The sequence below is a fragment of the Amblyomma americanum genome, chromosome 4 (genome assembly GCF_052857255.1).
Source record: "Amblyomma americanum isolate KBUSLIRL-KWMA chromosome 4, ASM5285725v1, whole genome shotgun sequence".
Taxonomy (NCBI): Eukaryota; Metazoa; Arthropoda; class Arachnida; order Ixodida; family Ixodidae; genus Amblyomma; species Amblyomma americanum.
In genome coordinates this window covers 3,729,142-3,738,360 of record NC_135500.1, presented here as the reverse complement: position 1 = coordinate 3,738,360, position 9,219 = coordinate 3,729,142, and the positions used below count along the sequence as shown (strand labels likewise).

Below are 9,219 nucleotides of genomic sequence, written 5' to 3'. Positions count from 1 at the left end.
CCATGGCCTGCCTTGGATCCTCTGCCGCTGCATCTGGTTCAAGCCGGCTCATCAATCTGGCAACCTACCTCGAAGATAACCGAAGCAAACAGCATGGCATATAAACGCACATCATGCGCTTCGCTATATGGGCATGACACCGCGCCAGCGACGATGCGCTCACACCCGTTCGTTTTTCAGGCAGCAGTCACATGGGCCGTTTGCGGTGGGTGTCTTGGTTCCTGTCAGCTCACATCAGAGGTTTCAAATCCGCCATGGCCTGCCTTGGATCGTATGCCGCTGCATCTGGTTCAAGCCGGCTTATCAATCTGGGAACCTACCTCGAAGATGACCGAAGCAAACAGCATGGCATCTAAACGCGCATCAGGGGCTTCGCCATTTGGGCATGACACCGCGCCAGCAATGATGCGCTCATACCCGTTCGTTTTCCATGTCAGTTACATGAAATCTTCATTAGGTATTAGAAGCAGCAATTACTGTCTTTTCGCGGTGTCTTGCCCACCGTAGCTCCTTGATGTGTCGAAGTGGTTACTCGGTCTGTTGAGGTGGATGAGGATATTACTGTCAGGCGTACTTTTGATGCTTTCGGTTGATATTGTATCTAACCCCGGTCCCATGTCGAAAGCTGAAGCTGAGGAGTTTGCCCTTGCCTTAGAAGGAGCGAAGAAACTGGACGAAACTTGTGCTTCATTACTAGAAACAACCCTTAAGCTGAAAGAAGGCCAAGCTACTTTGTTAAAGGAGCTCAACTGTTCCAAGGAGAGGGAGGCTGCCGCTGCGAACGCACTGAAACACTTTACTGAAAGGGTGGCTGCACTAAGGGCGCGCGAGGCTAATGAAGGCGAATCTAAAATAGTGAAAGACCAGGAAGCGGCCTCGCAGAAAGAAGTAGAACTTTTAAATCAATGGATATTGACGCTAGAAACATCAATCGCCAATAAACGTTCAGAAGAAGCCGGCACATCCGAACACGCTCTTAGTTCTGTCTCGGACCAGCTCTCCTTAATTGCATCTAGGTGCGATGATAACGAAAATCGGTTGCGTCGGTGCAACCTTCTTTTCTTTGAAGTGGAAGACGCTCCTGACGAAGACTGGGCATTGTCTGAGCAGAAAATCATCCAGTTTTGTTCAGAATGGCTCGACATATGTGCAACAAGTACACAGTTCGAACGTGTACACAGGCTAGGGAAATATGACGAGAAGCGTAGACCAATTATAGCAAAAGTGCTGTCTTTCAAGGACAAAATGCAAATTCTTTCATTTGCACGTAAAGTGAAAGGAAACTTCCTTTTCCATCGGAGAAGCTTTCTCGCCAGCAACACGAAGTATTAGAAAGAAATTGTACACATTTGCCAAAGCACAAAAGAAGCCTTTCAGGTTGCCTTTAAATAAATTGCACATGGCAGCAAAGACCTTTGTTTATGACACCATTACAGACAGTGTTGTGCCGACAAGCAGATAGCTAGAGCACAGTAAACGTGCAAAGGATTCCTGCGAGTCGAGTGCAAGTACGAAGCATTATCCACTATCATTGTCATACGCTAACTTCCGCAGCCTCGTGCCAAAACGTGATCTGCTCTCTTCGTTTCTAGACGATAGCGAATCGCATCATCATCATCATCATCATCATCATCAGCCTTACTACACCCACTGCAGGGCAAAGGCCTCTCCCATGTCTCTCCAATTAACCCTATCCTTTGCCAGCTGCATCCACCCTTTGCCTGCAAACTTATTAATCTCATCCGCCCATCTAACCTCCTGCCACCCCATGCTACGCTTACTTTCTCTTGGAATCCACTCCGTTACCCTTAAGGACCAGCGGTTATCTTGCCTTCGGATTACATGCCCTGCCCAAGCCCATTTCTTTCTCTTGATTTCGACTAGGATGTCATTAACCCGTGTTTGTTCCCTCACCCACTCTGCCCGCTTCCGATCTCCTAACGTTACACCTATCATTTTTCTTTCCATGGCTCGCTGTGTTGTCCTTAACTTAAGCTGAACTCTTTTCGTTAGCCTCCACGTTTCTGCCCCGTAGGTGAGTAGGTGCTGATGACATTGCCTTGCTGAGTCACTCAGGAGGTGAACTGCAAATCATGATCAACGAGTTAGACAGGCAGAAGCAGATCGATGGGTGTAAAAATTAACATGCAGAAAACCAAGGTAATGTTCAACAGCCTAGCAAGGGAACACCTGTTCACAACTGGCAGCGAGAGCCTAGAAATTGTGACGGAATACGTCTACTTAGGGCAGGTAGTGACAGCTGATCCGGATCATGAGAGGGAGATAACTAGAAGGATAAGAATGGGGTGGAGCGCATATGGCAAATTCTCGCAGATCATGAGTGGCAGTTTACCAATTTCTCTCAAGAGGAAAGTGTACAACAGCGAATCGCACATCATTATTATTACTGAAACACGGTTGAATCCTAACATTACCGACGACGAAATTCTTCCTGGTGCATATTCATACAAGATATACCGGCGTGATCGTATTGTTAAAAGCGGCGGTGGCATATGTCTGGGAATTAAGAAGGCAATATCATCATATGCAATCAACACCGAGTCAATTCTTGAAATTATCTGGGCAGCCTGTCTAATGTCTTCCATTAAGTTATTGACAGGCGCTTGTTACTGTCCACCTGATTCTAGTCAGTGTCGCTAATAAGCAGGCATCAGTATTACTAAGGCAACCGAACTATGTCCTGCTGATAGCATCTATCTCATTGGAGATTTTAATTACCCCTTAATCAGCTGGGCTCAATTAACATCATGTCATATTTCAACAAAATTTTGTAACCTGACACTCGATTACAACCTCTTTCAAATCGTTGAGGAACCTACCCGCGAAAACAACATATTAGATCTAGTACTTACATCAGCACCCGATACTGTACGAGAAGTCAGACACCTGAAAGGATTTAGTGATCATCATTTACTCAAACTAAGTTTTGACATTCCGGTTCCGTTTATGGGCTATGTGAAGAAAAAAATTTACGACTACAGTAAAGCTATCTCAAAGCTATCAACACTGAACTCCAAACCTTCTTTTACAATGAATTTCTGCCCTCATTTAACAGCCGGAGCAGTGAAGAAAACTGGATACTCTTTAAAGACAGCGTTTCATCCCTGGTCACCCAGTATGTACCTCTGATCACAATTACCAAAAATAAAACTAACCCCTGGTTTACAAAGATCCTTAAGCAACTAAGGAACAGGAAAAAGAAGCTTTACCGGACTGCTAACCGTGCGGGTACCCATTCTGCTTGGAACAGTTACAGTGCCTGCCTAAAACATTACTGCTCTGCCTTGTCATCAGCAAAGGATAAATATTTCGCACACGATCTTCGATCACTTATGAAAACTAATCCTAAAAAAGTTTTGGAAGCAGATATGCCCTAGTCGTGACACTAGTTTCCTTTTCTTACAAACTAACAACACCCCATTCCAGACAATGAGTGCCCCGCAATATTTAACACCTTCTTCTCATCTGTGTTCACTTCTGAGGACCACTATAATTTACCCGAGTTCTCGATCTCGATTATCGCTACATGAAAGCCATTGAAATAACTGAGGAAGGTATAATGTGTCTCATTAATAATCTTAAGTTATATACTTCAGCTGGTGTTGATGGCATTTTTTCTAAAATATTAAAAAATACCATTTCAGTGAGTAGTAAATTCTTATTCCATATTTTTAAGCAATCACTAACTACAGGAATTCTGCCCTCTGACCGGAAAATGGCTAAAGTCATACCTATATTTAAAACTGGAAACAAAATCTCAGCCGAAAACTATCGCCCAATATCTCTCACGTGCATCTGCTGCAAAATGCTAGAACATATAATTGCATCTCATGTTTTCTGTCATCTTGAGCACAATAACTTTTTTTGCCGTAATCAACATGGGTTTAGAAAGGGTCATTCCTGTGAAACACAGTTATTCGAACTAACCACTGACTTGCATTTTAATATGAACGATAACCTGCAAACTGATTGTATATTTCTTGATTTTGTCAAAGCTTTCGACCGCGTAGATCACGGCCGCATGATGACAAAATTATCATCACTCCGTCTAGACTCGTTAACTTTATTATGGCTTCGTAACTTCCTCACAGATCACCAGCAGTTCATATTTGTTAATAATTTGTCCTCTAACCTTTCCCCAGTACCTTCGGTGTGCCGCGGAGCAGTGTACTCGGCCCTTTATTATTTCTTATATATATAAACGACTTACCTATAACTTATCTTCGTCTACGTAAATACTCGCGGATGAGTGTACTATGTACAACCCTATTATATCTGCTAACGACCATCTGGTACTCCAATCAGATCTTCATCTTATTTTTGAGTGGTGCAATAAATGGTTAATGACCCTTAACGTATCGAAATGTAAAATCAGCTGATTCAGCCGGTAATATAACAATTCTAACTATACATACCATATTCAAGATGACTATACCCGTGTTACACGGGCGTTTTCAACGACAGTTCAGTTAACCGCCAGTTAAGGATTTCAACTGCCGTTGAACTCAACTGGAATCGCCAGCTGTTACACGAGCACTTCGCGTTCAGTTCAGTTAGCACTCTAACCACATGTCCTCGCGTCTAGAGCGAAGTTTAAATAAGAAAAAAAGCAGTGTGTGCATTTTTTCTTGTTGTAAATGATCGTAGTGTATATATTTTTTACTATAGTGACAATTATTTTTGTGTACTTTTTGCTTTGCGGTAGAAATTTGTGGGTTCGAAGCACACTGAGCCAAGACAATCCAGTAAGAGGGCATGTTTTTCGGTCTGTAGGTCGCCATCTTGTCAGTTGGCCGTTCAACTGGTATCCCCGATCTCAGTCGAACTCAACTGCCGTTGAGATTTCAACGGCAGTTAGCACTGCCGTGTAACACCGCTAACTGCCGTTCAGTTCAACTGAGAATCAACTGAACTGCCGTTGAAAACGCCCGTGTAACAGGGGTTACTCTCCCATGTATCCCATTACAAATACCTTGTTGTTAACCTTTCGTCCGATCATTCATGGTCTTTTCATATCACATCCATATGCGCTGTGGCCCCAAAGTCATTAGGGTACATACGCCGTAACTTACGAAATTCTCCTGCTAATATTCGGAAACTAGCATACCTAACATTTGTTCGACCACAGCTTGAGTTCGCTTCCTCCATTTGGTCTGGTAGCAGCGACAACACCTGGGAGCAACGCTTGAGCGTCATTCTACTCTTTGCCGCAGATTGCCGCCGGTGCAGTTGTACTGAATCAAAGGACAGCCCCTCATCGCACGTGCCGGCCACGGTGACATCGTACGGACCAGCACAAGCGGCGTAACCAGGTAATCACCTGGCGGCGTTGGCTTCAATCACAGCAGTCCTCATAGTTGGCGCTCCTGTCGACCACATCGATCATATAAGGAACCACCGTCAGCGTGCTGAACACACTTGGCAGCAGCGACAACGCCTGGGAGCAACGCTTGAGCGTCATTTTACTCTTTGCCGCAGGTTAGTGTCCTGTGTGCTCTCTTTCTTATCCCGTAGTCTTGTCGCTGCTGCCAAGTTCGGGATTTCTTTTGAACTTTTTTTTTCTGTGTCTGTAGTATATTTTATTCTTCAAAAATGGATAATAACCTGGCTAAATTTAAGGAAGACAGGAGAGCGGATTTTCAGAAGCTAAAAGATGAACTCCGTCAAGAACTTAAAATGTCCCGTGAGGCATCCGAACGAGACTTTCGCACTGAACTTCGTGAAATACGAACTGAACAAAGGACCACAGCCCAAAGCATGGAATTCATGGATTCCGTAATTGAAGAACTAAAAAAAAGTGTGATGCTGAGATTGCAAAAAACATGGCACTAGAAACTGAGAACGAGGCACTTCGGGCAAAATGTGAGCATCTCGACAGAAATGCAGAGAAACACGAGAAAAGATTTGTAAGCATAGAGCAGTACTCTAGAAGTGCTAACATTGAAATCAAAGGCATTGAAAGGGTAGAAAACGAGAACGTTCTTGACATAGTCGCTAAAATGGGAAATGCCATTGAAGTCCCTATCCCTCCCAATGATCTTGAAGCTTGCCACCGAGTGCGAACTCGCAACCAAAATGAATCCAACATAGTAGTGCAGTTTAAATCGCGTGCAAAACGCAACGCGGCACTCAGGAAGGCAAAGAAAGCCAGACTTACCAATGAAGACATCGGCTTCACTAGCTTAGAACCAGTCTTTGCAAAGAAGACAGAAAAGTCAAAGATTATACAGATATCAGGAGAGCGTGACCTTTGAAAGATAACAAGCTCAGAAGTAGCTAGCTCGGAAGACACCGCTTAAACGCAGAAAATGGACTATGAAACTTTCGTTCTACCAGAATCCATGAGACCGGTTTCTTTACCGAGCGCTTCACTTCTACATTTGAACACCCGTTCAGCAATTAATAAAGACGATGCCATTAGTGATCTTCTAAACCAATTTTCCTTCAAAATAGACACCATAATGTTCACTGAAACCTGGTACTATGAAGGCTGTAGCCATCTTGCGCTTGACGGCTACAAAGGTTTTTTTCTGGACCGCCCTGGCCGAAAAGGTGGCGGCATTGGTATATATACAGACGTTTCCAAAAAATGTGACCTTGTGCCAGAGCATAGCAAAGTTACTACGGACTATGAGATGCTGGCGCTGCGCTCCAACGATGAAATTTTATCAGTTGTATACCGCCCACCCAGCGGCAGTATATTATGCTTTCTCAGTTTTTTTGAAGTTTTTAGAATACGTCTCTGAAAATAGACATAAAACTACGCAGGAGACAGGACAAAGAAAAGATGCAGACAGGACGAGCGTAGACTAAGAACTGATTTATTGGACGAAAAAACACAAGCTTCCTTCAAGAGCAATGCATGCGCAACCAAACTTAACGCCCAAAGCAAAAGTACGCAATCTTATCAACCCAAAAAGTCAAGTTCCTTCTGATACAGGTGAATTGATGCTTCACTAACACATTTTACCGCACCGTATCTAGCAATTTTCCAGGCTTCAAAAATCTCGCGTGCCTTCCGGTCCTTCGCGCAGCCTATAATCTTCGTTTGCTTGAAAAGCGGCGTACAAAACACTTTTTTCATCTTGTCATTGACCTTACAAGACTGGCAGTGCCTTGCTAAATGCTGCCCACCGTGTTGGCTCAAAGAGTTATTGTGCTCCTGAAGGCGTTTATTAATGCAGCGCCCCGTCTGCCCTACATAAACGGAACCACAGCTGAATGGGATCTCGTAGATAATTCCCATCTTACACACAGAATACACAGGACACAACACAAGCGCTTACTTCCACTGAATGGTCTTTATTTGGCGCTGACAGCCTTATAAAGGTCAGGTATTGCGCACGTACAAACAACTAACAATGATTATCTTATCAAGGTCATGATGTGTCAAGAAAAGAAGAAAACCAAAACAATAAAAACATTAAAAAAATAAAAAGTAAAAAACAATAAAAACCTACCAAACAGTGCACAAGTTTCACACTTTCGCCCTCTGCCTTGCACCTAAGAAAGCCAAGTCTTTCATTGATAAAAACGGCGAAGGATCACTGATACAATTTCCCAGTCCCTCTTTTTCCATCTCTGCCGCTTCAATTATTTCCCTCGTTTTTTGATTGCTATTTTTTCCTAATACTGAACACTCCTTGAAGTTAGGCGTGCACTTGTGACTACGGCAGTGACGAGCCAGATTACCTGGTCCCTGATCTCTAACACTTCTGTGGTGCTCGCTGAGTCGCTTGTTCAGGCACCGGCCTGTCTGCCCGATATACAACTTGCCACATGAAAGTGGCAACATGAAAGTGGTTTGTTCTTTTGTAAATTCAGTTCTGTTTTTTCCAGTTTAACTCTCTGTATATGTATGTTGTAAATATGTGCTCTGCTGTCATCATCTACAAGCTCGCCTCCTGTTCATCTTCCAAGCCGAACGACACTAGAGGAAGGGTTTCTGAACCATCCTCGAAGAAACGGACGACCTTTGAAATTCTACTGTGGTCACAAAAATACTGTCACTAATTACAAACCAATAAGCATAATTTCAATATTTTCGAAAGGACTTGAAAAAATTATGTTTTCTCGACTCATGCAATATTTTTCAGAAAGAAATGTTTTCAGCGACAACCTACATGGTATCAGATACGGTAGGTCAACCGAAACTGCTCTCCTAACAATGAAAGAATTTATACTAGATAATATTGGTCAGAACTACTTTACATTAGGCCTTTTTGTGGATTTCACGAAAGCTTTCGATTGTCTGTCATAATATTATCATAACTAAACGGTCCCTTTATGGAGTTCGTGGCATACCCCTAGAATTGATTAAATCGTATTTAAGCAAGAGAACACAAATGGTATGCTTGGGGAAACCACCAATCAAGCTTTCTACCCATTAATAACGGAGTTCCACAAGGAAGCATATTAGGCCCTCTTTTGTTTGATGTTTTTATCAATGATATTGTCCTCATTGACAAATCAGTAAAGTTTATCACATACGCCGATGATTGGTCAATACTGATGCCGGGGCCAGATGCAGGTATGCTAATAAAGCAATGTAAAAACTTTCTTTTAAAATTATCCTTATGGACACAATCCAACGGATTGAAACTTAGTCCATCTAAAACCAAAATTATTGTTTTCAGAGCAAAAAATAAAACATTTCAGGTTCATAACCCAATAGCTTATGAAGCCCAGAAGATTGAAATCGTAGAATCGCATAAAAAACTTGGAGTCATGTTTAATAGTAACTTGAACTGAGACTTGCATGTTCAGAACATATGCAAAAAAATTTCCACAACAGCTGGGGTGATCTCGCGCTGCCGAACGTTCCTACCGACGCAAATAAGCTCTATCACGCATTATTTGCGTCCCACATCAATTATTGCAGTCTTGTCTGGGCCACCACTACAGCTACAAACAAGCATAAAATTATTAGAATTCAGAAAAGAATCATCCACTACATCGGAAATCACCCATACCTCTCACACACTGGCCACTTGTTTACAACCTACAAAATAATTCCCGTGACATCTTTGTACGACTTCAGGGTTTTACGTACGTTTTATTCGTCACATAGCCCTTTTCATGAATTTCTCATTTCAACCACATCACTACAGCATCACGAACATATTGTTTCTACCAGAAGCACTAATGACTGGTACATTCCGCGCTTTCGTACTAATTATAAACATCAGTCACTAAAAC

At 42.7% G+C, this 9,219-nt stretch overlaps 1 long non-coding RNA gene across 3 annotated transcripts in view; it reads left to right on the top strand.

The window, feature by feature from the left end:
• The first annotated feature begins 4,758 nt into the window (after positions 1–4,758).
• The window catches only part of LOC144127778 (uncharacterized), a 32,857-nt gene continuing 28,396 nt past the window's right edge, over positions 4,759–9,219 (top strand). Inside the window, exons 1-2 of one of the 3 annotated variants that reach the window (XR_013313562.1) lie at positions 4,759–5,073; positions 5,235–5,499. This is a non-coding gene — a long non-coding RNA (uncharacterized LOC144127778). Of the gene's footprint in view, positions 5,500–9,219 lie in introns of all 3 variants that reach the window. The other 2 variants (XR_013313561.1, XR_013313560.1) reach the window with 2 other exon arrangements.